Source organism: Mustela putorius, unplaced genomic scaffold (genome assembly GCF_011764305.1).
Source record: "Mustela putorius furo isolate JIRA1106 unplaced genomic scaffold, ASM1176430v1.1 tig00000577_pilon_pilon_pilon, whole genome shotgun sequence".
In the NCBI taxonomy this organism is placed as follows: Eukaryota; Metazoa; Chordata; class Mammalia; order Carnivora; family Mustelidae; genus Mustela; species Mustela putorius.
Window position 1 is genome coordinate 4157530 of NW_025421421.1, and position 15417 is coordinate 4172946.

A 15417-nucleotide genomic window follows, 5' to 3' on the forward strand; every position below is an offset into this window, starting at 1 on the left:
CACTGAAATAAGAGATCATACCCCACTTCTATCCCAATCTCCATGTAGCAACTCTTCACAAAACTGTGGTCTTAATTTAAAGACACGATCGGATTTCAGGCCCTGGGATGGGGTCTGTGAAGTGTCAAGGTTAGATAGGCCTCAGAACCCTCCAGCTACCACTGAGAGCTTAAAAGTCAGCCAGAGCAACCAAGACAAACACTGAAGAAAAGGGGTTTATGCCACAGATTCACCGGGAGTTTTAACAAGACAGAGAACGGCCCTAAAAGAGAAGGCATTATTTATAATCCACAATGTGTTTGCCGAAGGTTCATGAGCCAAAACCCAATGAAATGCCTATAAACTACATTGTTACCCAAATCCCCAGTGAAATCAGAAATTTCCTTACCCTTCCTAAAACTATCCATTCCTCTTTTACCCATTCCCCTAGGACACAATTAAGTCAGCAGAGAAACTGTGAGTATAGAAAATACACACGTATTATGGGAAACAAATATGAATTAAGTTTCAGTCATCAGTCCTTTGATGCTCTCTATCATCTGCATGAGTGAACCAGCCAGAAAAGAAATCCCTTGGCAAGAGATTTTTCCAGCCCTAAGATGTTCCACATGCTAATTAAGGGCTCTGTTAGGGGCCTGACCTTCAAGGACGAGGTGCTTATTAAACCTCTTTGGTTTCTCCCTCTGACTGAGACAGGATTAGATTTTAAAAAATTGTACTTAAATGTTAATAAGAAATTATTTTAGCTCAGAACTTTGATGTTGCTTGTGGACCGTGGATATGAGATTTCAACTTAACATAATTGACAGGTTGCTCCCCATTACCTCTCCCAAAATGTGGCTAGAAGTTTTTGTTTTGTTTTGTTTTTTTCTTTAAATTTTCTTTTCTTAAAACATTTTATCCTGGTGTTAATCAGATTTTGCTTATTTTATTATAACTAAATAGATTTTCTTTTTTGTATAATTTATATAAACACAAGTATTAGGATCTAAGCTAGAAGACCAAGAGACTTTTCAAAACAAGTATGACTCCTACAAAAGCAAAGATCAGATCAGATGCCAGATTAAATGAAATAATAAAGTTGTTAAAGCAAGGAAATAAGTAAAAAGGAAAATATGAGCAAGTACCCAATAACCCCAACATTAAAGTATTAATGAGCATAGGCATGGTGTTTCCCTAGCAGAGCGTTGAGGGTCACCTACACCAGAAACACCTGGGCTCATTTTTTGACCATGGATACCAGGCCCCCACCTGCCACGTCTTGTATCTCTATCTTGATAGTCTGCATTTTAATAAATTCTCTCCTAACTAAAAACAATGATTTTTAACAACTGCTATTACAAAGAGACACGGAGCACTACTTCCAGCACGACTTCCCAGTTTCCCTAAGTACCTTCCATCTTAATATCTGGGGAAAGAATTCTGCCCTTGAAGGGAAAAAACATTATTTTATCCAATTCCTTTACAATATTACCATGTACAAAGTAAAATCTATAACCATTTTAATAAGAATGGAATTTTAATATTTTCCAATAATTTCTAACACATCACCTTATTCACTTCTTTATTTAGCAATATAAAACCTGAAAAGCAGAGAGGTAAAATCGGGGGGGCATCTTAGTCCCATGTTCACCTGTACTGAGCATAGAGGGCTCCTGGGAGAGGGGATGATCACTAAGCAAGGGTATGTTCAGGAAAAATGCAATACATCTAAAAAATGGAGTCTGAAATAGCTGCAAACCATTTATCCTAATATTGAATATGACAAAGTTTTCTTATGGGGTGATGTGGGGAAGCCAGGGGTGGACTCAGTGGAGAGCTACAATGGGGAGGACAGCATCTCCCCCGGATCCCACAGCCCTGCACTTCGCTGCAGCTGTGAGCATCAGGCCACACTAACACGCTCCCAGTACACGTTTGCTTGGCGAGGCACCGTGTGAGAAACACAACCCCTAAAAGCCAAGGCCTGAAATAAAGTGTGCTTCAAAAGGCTGATTTTGGTTCTTGACAGACCATTACACTCATCCTCCTGGTTGGTCTAGGCAAACATTTCGGCCATTACTTGTACAAAGGGGCCATCTCTGCCCACAAGTATTTATAAAACAATTCTGGAACAATTACAGGAAAGTTGAGGACTCCTGTGGTACAATCAGCATAAAGCTTTTCTTTTCCTTATTGAAAAGATGGTGAACAAAATTAATTCTGCATTCATGCCAAGAGGTAATGAAATAAACACTGTTACACTAATGTTAATATGTGACTTTTAGAGTCAGATAGTCAGTAATCATGTTTTATGAAATATACGCCTCATTGACGTCAGCCCCAAATAAGTTATTACTTCTGTTCATTAAATGCACAAAAGTACATCAGGCAAAATTAGATTATTTTATAGCAATCTATTTCATTAATTTTTTACCAATAAAGTAAGTACTGAAGCATAATTTCTCTTCAAACACAATTTTAAATTGATAGCTTACTCGTTTAGAAAAGGACACACAGCAAGGAGTGACCAATTTAAATGGATACTTCCTGCTATTAACACAACTGCAAGTTATTGTGATTTGTCACCCCTGGAAAACCTTCATGATGAGAGAACCCTCTGGTAAAGGAACTGGCTCCTCAGAGATTCTTTTCTGGAGGGGTGGGAGGTGGTGAGTTGAAAGTGGAAACTAAGTCTATCCTTACGACATTGACTGTCCAAGTTTCCTGATGGTAAAAAGAAATTACTCCTTTGACAAGATCTGGCAATCAGGTCAAACACTGAAAGTCCAGAATTCAAAATCAGTGAGGGTGCTTCTGTGTGAATGGAGGGAGCTACCTAGCAGCCTCTTTCTCTGTGACTGGGCAAAAAAAAAAAAAAAAAAAAAAAAAAAAATCAAATTCCAGTGAGTTCTCCACTGGTGTTTCAGTACGGTTTGCTAACGACGGAGGAGCTGATTTTCTACTTTAAAAACTTCCCACCATGGCAGCACATGGTGCTGCCTCTGGGTGTCTGAGACCATTTCTATTGGCATTAGTAACTCCAGAGTCGATCTCTGAATTATGGAGAACTTGGTCTTATATGGTATAAAGCATCATAATACCTCTCTAAAATACTAAATTGAAAAAACTTCTGTAAAAAGTTAAATTGTAAAATATTTCTGCCCCCAAAGTTTTGAATAAGGGATTGTGGGTCTGGGTCTGTATCCTTACCTGGACCTGTTGCTGTATGTCAACCAAATCACCATTGTGGCCTGAGGCTTACCTTCACACCCTCATGGGGAGGGCAGGTAGACAATTCCGGGCACGGGCAGGAAGCATCCAAGGGGCTGTCCAGGGGCAATCTCAGGAGGCCTCATGGGATGATGGTGAAGGTAAGATCTGAAAGGAGAAGTGCTTCTCTCATTACAACAGGCAGGAGCACAGAACGCTAGCCCCCTCCACCCTGGCCAGTGTAGACAGCCAAGCAGGTATGAAGGCAGGAACACGACCTGTGTGAGAACCTAAGAGCATGGAGCACAGAGAGGACGGCAGAGGGAGGAAGAAGAGGAGTTCAAGTGCACAGGTGTGGACAGCCCAAATTGTGGAGAAATTTGATTTTTATGTTAAGTGTTCTAAACAACAGGGGTTGTATTTAAGGGAGGGGGAAAACATGACCAGATTTATCATTTTAAAAGATAACTCCGAGGCAAGAGAAAACACAGAGGAAACTTAAATGCCTACCACTAAGTGAAAGAAGCCAATATGAAAAGGCTGACTTCTGTATGATCCCAACTCTAGGACACTGGAGAAAAGCTAAAACTAGTTGATAATTAAACTATCGGGGTTGCCAGGGGCTAGCATGGGAAGAATAAACAGGGCCGTGAAACTGTTGCATACTACGGACTTAAGGTCATTTGCCCAAACCCTTAGAAATATCCCAAGGGTGAATCCTCAGGGGAAGCAGGGACTCTGAGTGAGAATGAAGAGTCTGTGTAAGTCCATCTGTTATAACAAATATGCCCTCTGTTGTGGGGTATTGGTAATGGGGGAGACTATGCATTTGTGTAAGGGCAGGGCATGTTTGGAAACTCCTCTCGCTTTTACTGTGAACCAAGAACTGCTCTAAGAAGATAAAATTGTTAAAAAAAAAAATAAAGAGGTAACTTTGGCTGATTTGTAGTGAATGGACTAAGGGAACAAAAGCAGAAACAAGACCAGCTTGAAGGCCTTTTCAGCAGAACAGGAAAGAAGAGGAGGTGGATTGTAGTAGAGTGGGAGGTAAGGATACAAGTCAAAATTTTCTTCTTTTTTTTATTATTATTATTTTTTTAAAGATAGAAAGCACGAGCACATAAGTAGGGGGTAAGGGGCAGAGGGAGAAGGAAAGACTCTTAAGCAGATTCCATGCTGGACATAGAGCCCCATATGGGGCTTGATCTCATGACCCTGAGATCATGACCTAAACCCAATTCAACAGTGAGATGCTTAACCGACTCAGCCTCCCAGGTGCCCCGGAAGGTAACATTTTAGAGGGTTAATCATGGAAACTTCTTTAATGGACTATGGGAGTGAGCAGGCAATGAGGGATGGAGACCAGGGAGCAATACTTGGGGGAGATATATGAATTCACCTTTGGGTACTACAGCCCCTTTCAAAATAGAGATGTAAGCAGGCATCTCATATATAGATCTGGATTAGGAAGCAAAGATAAATTTGGGGTCATAAGCTTATGGAAGGCAGTTAACGCCATCACAATGTGGGGAATTCACAAGATGACTTGGGGAAGGAGAGTATAAATAGAGACATGAGGTTGTCTGGGATCAAGACCGAGTCAACGATAAACTTTACAAGTCAAGCAAAGGTTAATAAGAGAAGCCAATAAGATATGAGGAAAAACAGAGAAAGACAGAGAAAAAGGTACTCCAGAAAGGTCAGCTCTATTTTGTGCCACAAAGTTATCCAAGACGATGAGGACAGTGAAATGTCTAAATGATCTTTGTTGTCATTTCTAGCTGGCTGGCTGGTCCGTGGAAAGGATGAAATATGGTTCATCCTACCACTACTGTAAGCTATCGGGTACAGTTCATAAAAAGCACAGAGTTCAGAGCCAAAGCCTAGGGCAAGTACTCCCTCTGCTCTCCCACCCTCCAGGGAGTGACCCCCCCCCCCGCCCACACTGCCCTCAGCACCAGCATGAATAGCTTCTAAGAAGCCATCCTGACCAGTTAGGGGCTGCATGTCCCTGTCACAGGCCTGCTTAGGAGACCTCACTCCTTCCCGCCATCACATTCCATTTATGGGATCATGCAGATGTATTCTGCTACCAGGTTTTAATTCAGTGCAGGGGAGGTGGTGAGCTGCAACCCTGCACCCACAATCTCCAGTATTAGAAGCATGATGGGTGCTCAACAAACATCTGTAGATAGAAGAGACGTTCTTTTCATTGGCGAAGACTGTGCTGTGGCTGACAATGGTGGGTTTGCTTTAAAATCAGACCAATGTAGTTTGGGCATCACCGAATGGCTTGATGCTGGAACAACCTTATACTTAGACTCAAAATTATAAGTGATAGAATTTAGAAATTGCTAACTAAGGCCTCCTACCTAAAAAAATTTATTTACCTTGTTTTAATAGAGGGCTAAAAACTCCCATGACATTAACTCCTTTGGCTTTAAAATTCTTCAACTTACACAGTTATTCTTTGAGAGAGGTCACATGTGTAGTCACTCTCAACCACACTCACGGTAGGACATATCAGAACAGTGAGCTCCCAGCAGTCCCAGAGGACATGACTGGGAGTGCTAAGATTTGGAATGAGAAAGAAGTGTTCTGACTACCAGGACTCCTCCTTTGAAGCTAGGACTCTACACAGTCCTGGAATTTGAATAAAAGAAAAAGAAGAAGCAACAACCAATTTCCTTCCCTACATCATAGGAGTCAAACAATGGTAAAAACAAAAACTAAAAACTAAAAAACTAGCTTATAGAGTTGTAAATTCCAAAATCAACTTCTGCCCTCACTATGGGCACAGGGTTGACAAGGAGCACAAGCAGGACTCAAAAAGAGAATTGCATCACATGAAAGCCAAGCTCTTTTGACTAATCCATGCTTCCTCTGACTCCTGAAATCTGCTTAGGTAATTACCACGGAGAAACTAGCCCTCCCTTGCTCCTGATTCACACCCCTGCTCATAACCTACTATTTTCACATTTAAAAGCCCATCCAGAACACAGCCAAAGGTTAGTATTACTGATATTTTGTATATTCAAACTAAGGACTGGAGTCAGCCAAAGACCTCGGTGCTAACACATTGTTCCCAGTTTGGTCAGAAATCCACGAAGATTTGATGCCTGCCTCATGTCAAACACTGAATTCCAGCAGATATATTACTGTATTTACCCACCACAGAAACCCACAGATCTCACGTCCCCACACTTCTTCAGTTAGAAGACTGAGAGTCAAAGAAAAGAAATAATTTTGATAAGGCTGAAAGCTGAGGAGTAATGGACAGATTTGCTTCCATGCAAGCATAGAGATTAGTGAAATCATTCCTGGTCATAGGCGCTCTGCCACCAAATCTAAATCCAACAACTGTTAAAATGTTTTGGACTTCAGTTTGTATGTTTCTAGAACAATCTCCTAAAACTGTCAAGTTAGTTAGTACCTGTACCCCATGGCTACCCACAGCTGGCATCCAGAAGTTCCAGAATCAGTATTTTTTTTAAGCATCAAAATGCCCCAGGGGCAATGGGTCAGACAATCTTCCTTCTCCCAATCCAGCTCCTCAGCAGTCAGCTGTGCCAATAGCACACAAATGTCTGCCGTTGCAAAACAAAGCACTCAGTACAAACCCCAAAGATTTGGGCTAACAGGATGCCAAATGGCTGGTGTCCTTTTCTCTTCACACACGTCTACCCTCCACCTAGAATGGTCTAGACCGTTCTAGACCGTTAGAATGGTCTAACTCTTGTGACCTTGAGTAAATGTGGTCCTCATGAGGACAGATACTCGCTTTTGGTACAGATAAATTGTGTGGACACAGAACATATTGCCAGCCCTCTGGGGGATAAATGACACACTAATACATACAAACTGGGACATCATGTTCCCCTCATCGATCATTCATAGAATCAGCCACAGGACTCCTCCTGAGCTCCATTTTGACCTATATGTCCTTCTAGGTGAATACCTCTTTCCTCAAAGATCTAAGTGTCCTAAGTTTGCAAGAAATGGTGGGGTTCCACACAACTAAGCCCCTCATTGGCCCAGGCAAGTGATGGCAGAGTCGGGGTCTTCCTGGTCAAACTAACCTGCAGGGACACCTGTTTCAAGACTCAGGGAGACAAACGCACCCCCTGCTGTCTTCATTTCCAATTCCTCTTAACTTTTCTATTTTCATGGCATCATAATTAAAATTACAGCTCTTTTATTTACATAATATAATACAGGTATTTCTTTCACAAATTTACCTTAATTTCTCATAAGAATCCTATCTTGTGTCTAATAAGAAACCTGTGAAAAGGCATTACAAGTTAATAGAAACTGAGAACCAAGTGACTTCCCCGAGTTCTGACCTTGTGGGTGACAGAGCCAGGACCTGGACAGCAATGTTCACCCCAAACCTCCTGCTCTTCTTGCCAGGACACGGTGGCCCAGACTCCCTGTGCCCACACGTTCTCGCTTTGGGTGTCAGGGAAAGAGGGCTAAATTCAGAAGGTGCCTCCTGGCTCCTGCCTGATGGCATGACCTTGGAAAAGTCACCCAGAATCAGTCTCTTTCTGCAAAACTGAGAGAGGCCGGCACCTTCTCTGGACTGGGGTGCTCTTACAATCCACAATCCACTCTCCACCCAGTGGCCAGAACAGTATTTTTAGAACATAAATGCCCTTTGCTTTCCTACCTGCACCCTCCAACACTCTGACCTTGAACAATAAACAACTTTTCACTGTAATGTATAGACCCTACCTGATCTGGGCTGTGCTGTCTGCTCCATTGTGCCCCTCCACTCCCCTATTCCATCACCGTCCTGCAGCCACAGCGGCCCTTTGCACGGGCCTCCAACAAACCAAGCTCACTGCCGCTCTCACACCTCTTAGCCCTCCAGGGCAGCCCGTTCTCACTGTTGGGGTTTGAGAGGCCGCCCCGTGTCCTCTCTCTAAAGGAGCTCCTTCTCTGCCCTCACTCCCCTCCCAACCCATCGCCCCAGTGCTTCATGTCCATCACATTATCACCACCTCAATTCTATTTGTCTTTCTGCTTTTCATTTATTTCCCGCCTCTCCTCTCTCTACTCCTTAATGACAATACACACCCCCCGTGTCTTCTTTACCCTCCATCCCTGTCTCCATTTTGTCCCTAATGTCTTAATGTCTGGCACCCTCTAGGAGCTCAAAGCATCTTTGTCAAATAACAAATCATCTGTAAAAAGACATATAAATAAAAAATATAACCACTAAATTCAGATCATAAATTTATGACTATTTGTTTTGATCTGGGCCAAAATTTACTGCCCTACTGCCTAAATCAAAACAAAACAAACAAAAAACAAAAAGACCCATAGCACTCCTAAGCAGATTTAAAAGGCAAACAAGAAATTTTGAAGAAAACTCTTCTTAAGTATTAAAGCAACAACAGAGACCAAATATACCACCTGTGGGAAACCAAGGAATCGTGAAGGAAGTAAGACCTGTGGGACCTCTGGTCACAGCACCTTGTTTAGGGATTACTATTACATATTTGCTTTAAGATAATGAAACAGTATTTAATATTTCTCCTCGTTCCTCTAATTCAGACTTGATGAATTCAGAGCACCTACAGAAATTCCCTACCACAATCTCTTCATCCTGCCAGCCTCCTTCCTTGCCCTGCCTTCTGGGCATTCTTCAAAACTTGACTCTCTTGCCTTAGGCAGGAGAGAAAGAAGAGTTAGCCCTAGAAGGGAAAGCCCTGCCTTTCCTCTGAGGGGACAAAGAAACCATGCACAGGGATGCACTGAGCTGCCCACAAAGTGTCCAATCAAAGACTCGGTAAGGGCCAGCACCTCATTCGCACTGATTCTCGATGCTCACCAACACTGAATTTTATAATCGTAACTAAGCCGCAATACCGCTGAACAAGAGCTATGTCTTCTGTTTCATTCTTATTCCCCAAAGCATAGGACTTATATCCAAGAAAATACCTACAATTGATTCCTACCCATTAACATAAATTAAGCATGTCTTATTACATTTACCTTTTCAGGTATTTCCCACATCTTTCATCATCACATTATTAGGACTACAGAGAAAAGACCGAGGGCTAGCACATAAGATACTAAAATGCAGGAAAGTTTCTTTTAAAAATAAATAAATACAAACTGCTTTATGCACAGCTTGTAAAATCAGAAATTAATTGATGCAAATGTGCTGACACATATTCTAATGTCTTTATTTTCAACATCATTTAACAAGTGCCGATCTCAACTATTTTTCAGAAGAGCCATTTTCTTAATGCCTGTGTTAATGTGTTCATTATTTCAATATTTACGCTCATATAATACTTTTTCACAAGGAGTTTCTGGACTTTATACCCAACAAACAGCACAGAGAGGAACTTTTTCAGGAAGGAAGGGGTGTAAGAATAAGCAAAGGGAAGAATCCTTCACTGCCAATACTTAGGGAATATTAGTAGTTCATATTATTCCTCTTCAGATATTGATTCCTTGGGATTCTCATCGATCCAATCAGAGAATGTGACCACGTGCTAATAAGTGATCACCTCAGCCAACTTCCCCAAGGAACTTCCCCATGTAAGGAAATCTCTCTCATTTTAAAAGCATGCCCTCCATCACCTACCTTTGCCCTATTTAGGGAAACTTTTGAGGAAATAATTCTTATTAGCCTGACAAAACAGTTTTTGACCTCAAATACTTTGCTTCCCTAGCACTGCCTATGAGCTAAGAAATAGCAAGAAGCTAAAAATGATTTCTTCAACAGCAAAAGGCAGGAACCCTTAGTCACACCTCTGTTTCTGTAGCTGCCTCTGTATTTACCACCAGACTGGGCTTCAAAATCCACAACAACTACACACAGAAAGCTTAAAACCCAGCCTGAGGAAACTAACCAAATATTTAAATGTAGTTTGGTCCTTTTAAAAAAAAACAAAACAAAACAAAAAAAAACACTTAAATTAGCGTGATTTTAAGACACACTCTTCCATAATATTTTCTTTTTGAATGTTAATAGAAAAATAATCGTATTTCTCAACTACCTGAAGTATACAACAATATTCAAAGAACTATCACCTATTATCTATCGATAAGTAAATAACCCTTTCGGAACTCACATTGAAGGACAACACAAAAGACTGCCTATGAGACAAGCATCTCAATGGCTAATCATACCCTCATTCGTTAACATCTGCCCTGGTAACTCCTGATTCAAAGCCTTAAACTTTGCTTTCTTAAAATACCATCCTCCCATCCCAGGCTGTTAAATTTCTACCATTTGTCCACTACTTTCCAGTGATTAATTTTTCAGATTTTCAGAGGTTCTCCAGATATCACAAGCGACCCACTCAGACCTCATCTTTCAAGCCATGTAAGAGAGGTGTCCCTATTCAACTTGAGGCCTGTCGAATTCAGTTGGCAAAGATGAACAGAGTGAGCACGCAGAACATTCTGATAAAGAAGCATGACTAACACCTGCTGAACTACTCAGTAAGACTGAGGTCTTCAGAAATCCCTTTTTATAGGGAAGCACAAAAGAATCTATGTTAGAACAGGCATTTACAGCCAAGAATATTTGTCTCTAGAAACTGAAATTATGCTATTCTAGTCCACTCAGTAAGTACCCTGCTTTCATTTTCAGCATGTTTGTGAGCACACCTACATCATTTAGGGGGACATTAATAACCAACCTGACTTACTACCCATGAGTCACCATTCCCTTTCCTGGGTTCAAGTTTGGTGATTGGTAAACTATCTGGTATCAAGGTTTTCACTGCAATCACATAAAGAATTAGTTCAGAAGCTGCCAGTGATGAAGACAGATTGAAGAGGCCTTCAATTCCCTGGTTCAAACATTTAAAAACACTGCTGACAATTTTAAAAATAAATCTGTAAAACCTGTGTCAAATTCAAAAGCAAGAAAGGGGACCCTTTCGTAGAAAATAGGAACTGAAGACCACAGCACAGAGTAGGAGTTGAAGTTGCAGAAATCTGGAGGTACCTGAATATACATGAGGTTCTAGGGTTTAGCACTCATGCTTCAACTGGTTTTGAGGCCATATTTGGTGGAAAACTAGCCCCATGCTTCCTCCAAAAATAAAGGCCAAAGATGGAAAGCTATCTCAGCTAGAACAGAAACCTAAAACAAAAAGACTCTGCCCACTTTCTCCAAAGCTTGATTTGAAAGCAGACTCTCCTTCAGGGCTGTGGGATGATTACATAACAGGATTATTACAAAGTACACAGAACCCCTAAGTGGCCCTTTCTTACTACTCACTTGATATGAGAACCTAAGGGAAAAGCTAGTATAAAAACTGGTCAGCACTGAAATCCCCATCCGAGGAAACTGTGAAAGAAATTAATTCCCACTGAAGATGAGCTCACACACAAAAACACAAAGCACTAGAGAAAACTGTTTGAAATGACAACTGACCAACCAATGAAACCAAGGAGAGATTTCTCACCCCCTGGAAGAGTAACATGCCCAAAGGAAGTATAAAGGACCAACTCCCCCAAACAGGCAAAAAAAAAAAAAAAAAAAGAACAAGTAAACTTAAAAAAGGAAAAGAAAAAAGAAGAGAGAGAATGAACTTTTGGAAATGGAAAACCATTATAAAATTAAGAAAGTCATAAAACGGTCAAAGGATAAGACCATTCAAAAGAGCAAATTTCTGATTTGAAAGACAGACTTGAACAGACTATCCTGAATGCAGTATACAGAAATGGAGAAACATTTCAAGCGTTTCCTGACTACAAGTCAAGACTTCAGGGAGCTGTGAAGATCAAATATAGTGTAAAGACAAGTCACTATATATAGATAAATAACTCTGGAGAGAGAGAGAGAGAGATAGAGATGTTAAAATCTCAGGGGACAATAAAGTTAACCTGTTAACACAAATAACCTGAGGTGAAAGCTCTGCTCTGAACAAGCTGGTCCCTGAGGATCCTACTTCCCCCTGACCTTGCTGCTTTGCAACCTCCTATATTATTCATACTCCAGGACGCTCTTCCTACATAGTAACCTGCCTCCCCTTCTTTATGCAATTAGCTTGCTCTCTGTTTAATACTTTAAATTCCAAATCCATAAATTTGGGTAAAATATGCACAGGCACAAATTAGTTTCCTCTTAAATTTGCTTAGAAGGACAGACCTTCCCTTGGCTGTCTTAAACATGTCCTGGAAAGCTGAACTTCATGGCTGAATTAAAAGACCATGGTTTGCCCTGTGGTTAAAATTCTCATTATCCTATGATCTTCTGATTTAAGCTTCAAAAATATTTTTCTCTGGCATAAAGAGACTTTTGATATTTTAGCTGTAATCCAAATCAATTCCTAAATTTATAACCACCTGATGTGTATATTTTACTCTGGTCAGTGAGACTCAAAATTTCTATAAAGACTTACTTCTTTCTGTAAATTTTCTGTGCCTGAGGCCCCTGTCTTTTAATGAAGAGTACACTAAACATGGAATCATGCGACCACATGAGGAAGGACCTGGGCAAATTGAAGGGAGCCAAGAGTTAGCATCTGGCATTTGTCAGTCAGCTTGCCAGGAGAAAGCAAAAGGTCTACCAAGGAGTTGCTGAGATGCCAGAAAATCTGCTTTAGAACAGGATTGTTCAGGATGATGGGCTACATGGTGGGAGAACATGAGTAAACACAGCACTCTAGAAAGTCATTGCCAACCATCAAAACAAACCCATGGGATGAACCTGACTCACAGAAATCTAGACTCTAAATGGACAGAGTAGAATTACAGCAAACATATTCAGCCCAAATGGCATGCCATTACAAAACCAAATAAAAGACAGTCATCCCTTGGGAGTCCACCATCCTTTCAAAATTTCAAAACCATCATGCATACATCTTTTCATTTGATTTCAAACAGTTGGGGAGGTAGGCTCAGGAGGTATTATCCCCTTTGAAGATGTATAAAACAAAGATTACAGAGATCCAATGATACAGAAAACATTGCATTGAACATAATAAATGCCTAGAAAGAAAGCTCACCGTTAAGAATGATAAGGTTTTACAACAGATGCTCCTGACAAGTAAATTAAAAAAGAGAGATGACAACTAGTATTTATTTTTCTCCCAATTCACTTGACTAAGTAAATATTAGCCCAATAGAAATATCTCATGTAAAATGAAACCTAATTCCCACATTCTTTCATGTCCTGTCTCTTTTGTTTCTTCCTTGCCCTTATTGTAACTTTCTGATATATGCATTTATTAACTGTTTATTGTCTGCGTTTCTCACTAGAACATACACTGCAAGAAAGCAGGCTTGTTGCCTGTGTGTACTACTACATCTCCATTACCAGAGGGCCATAATATAAGGTTAATAAATATTTGTGGATATGTGAAATGAGGATGAATACATTGAAGGTCTCATATGTTACATATTTCACAGACCATCTTATTTTTTGGAACTAAATGTCTGAAATACCATGAGATGATTAAGAGGTCGGTGATGAATTGCCGACACAATTCTATTTGCATTTGTACAGAAAAAAATGTGTTACATGTTTAATGAAAGTTGGCTTTCAGGGGAAGGCCCAGTTGGGCACGTTTCTGCTGTAGTTCAAGGTACACTCCTTCATGGGAAACTGTTTTGAAAATGAGGCCCCACTATCTCATTCCCTGACCACTAACTGAATGTTCTCAACAGGAAGGTCATGCTGGCTGAGTTTTATTTTAATCGAGGATGAAAATCTCTGGCTGCATAAAGTAGAGGCTCTAACTAGGCATTAATCCCTGAACTTTTAGACGCTAGACCAAGAAAGTGCCTGGTGAAAAGGCACCGGCGGTACAGTGCAGCAGACGCAGGTGTGGAAAGGGAGGGTCTGCATGGATCCAAGGGTCCAACCTCAGGTCCCACTTCTTCCCAGCTGTGTGACCTTGGGTCATTTTCCTTTCGTTTCCAGGCCTCCACTTCTCCTCTGGAAAGTTGGCCATGCAATGTCTTCTCACAAGGATGCTGTGAGTGCTGACTGAAATCGCCTGTGAGGGTGGTGTGATTGATTATACCAGTGAAACTTAGGCTCATTCATTTGGAATCAAAGATAGTAAATCAAGGGCTGTGATTTTCCACAAAGTTCGGTGAGTATTACTCAAAGGGGAGAAGAAAAATAATTTGGAAAACTTTAGATCCCGAAAACAAAATTGTTTTTGAAGCTTAACATCTTTTCCTTGCATTAAAAAAAGCCAAATACCTGCGCATTGTCATCAAAAAATAGGATCCTTTCAGGCAGACTCAAAGGCTCTCTCCAGTTGTCTGAGTTCGACTGAGGCCTGTCCTTACAAGCCCGTTTCGGAACCTCACAAAGGATCTGTTCCGGGCTTCAGAAACTGGATTGTGAGGAAGCGGCTTTGAAAGAAACCCAGGCAGACATTCAATTAACATGAATAGAAGACGGGTTTGGAGCACACTTCGCTCTACCCTGTGAGCAGCTCCGGCGCGGTCCTTTGGGGAGTCCCTCCCCAGCCAGTGCAGGACAGAACGACAGTCAGCGTCCCCTATGGCCTAGGGCGGTGGGAGACAGGAGGCTCTAGCGGCCCCGCGGTTGGGGTATGAGGAGACGCTGGGGTATGAGGAGACGCGTGCCCGGAGGCAGGCCCGCGTCAGGGGCTGCGCCCCACGGCCTGGGCCTCACACAAGGTCCTGCACTTCGGAGGCCCAGCCGGCTGGACTGCTCTGCCGTCACAGTCGTGAAATTCTTACACGGAGGCTCACAATGTCAGTTCCTCTGGTCCCGCAAATCACGCACAACCCAGAGGACGCCAGCGAGCGCTCCTCAAGAACCCGCCAACACGCGGCGCTGGGGACTCTATTCCCAGCGCCATTCCCCGGGACACCACAGCTGTGGCCCATCCCGTCCCAACCGCGCACAGGTCACGGCTGGCCCGCCTGCCACACCTGACGGCGCCCCGAGTCTCTCCTGGGCCAGCGCCGGCACCAGCAGCTCAGAGAACTCGCGCGTTCCTCACGCGGCCGGCGGGGTACCCGCTCCAAGGCGCGGGGCATGCTGGGGCCGGATGCCTTCCGGGCGGGAGTCCTGGGACAGAGCCGGGGGCGGGGCGCCGTCGGGAGAGCGTCGTCTGGGGGTAGAGGCTGTTCCGGTGAGCACACTCTCCGGGACCTGTGGGTCAGTCTGTTCTCCTTGAGCCCGAAACCTGAGCGGCTCTCCCCCTCCCCTCCCTCCCCCCAGCCCTGCCCTGGCTCCCAGAGTGCGCATGCTCAGTTTCCCGT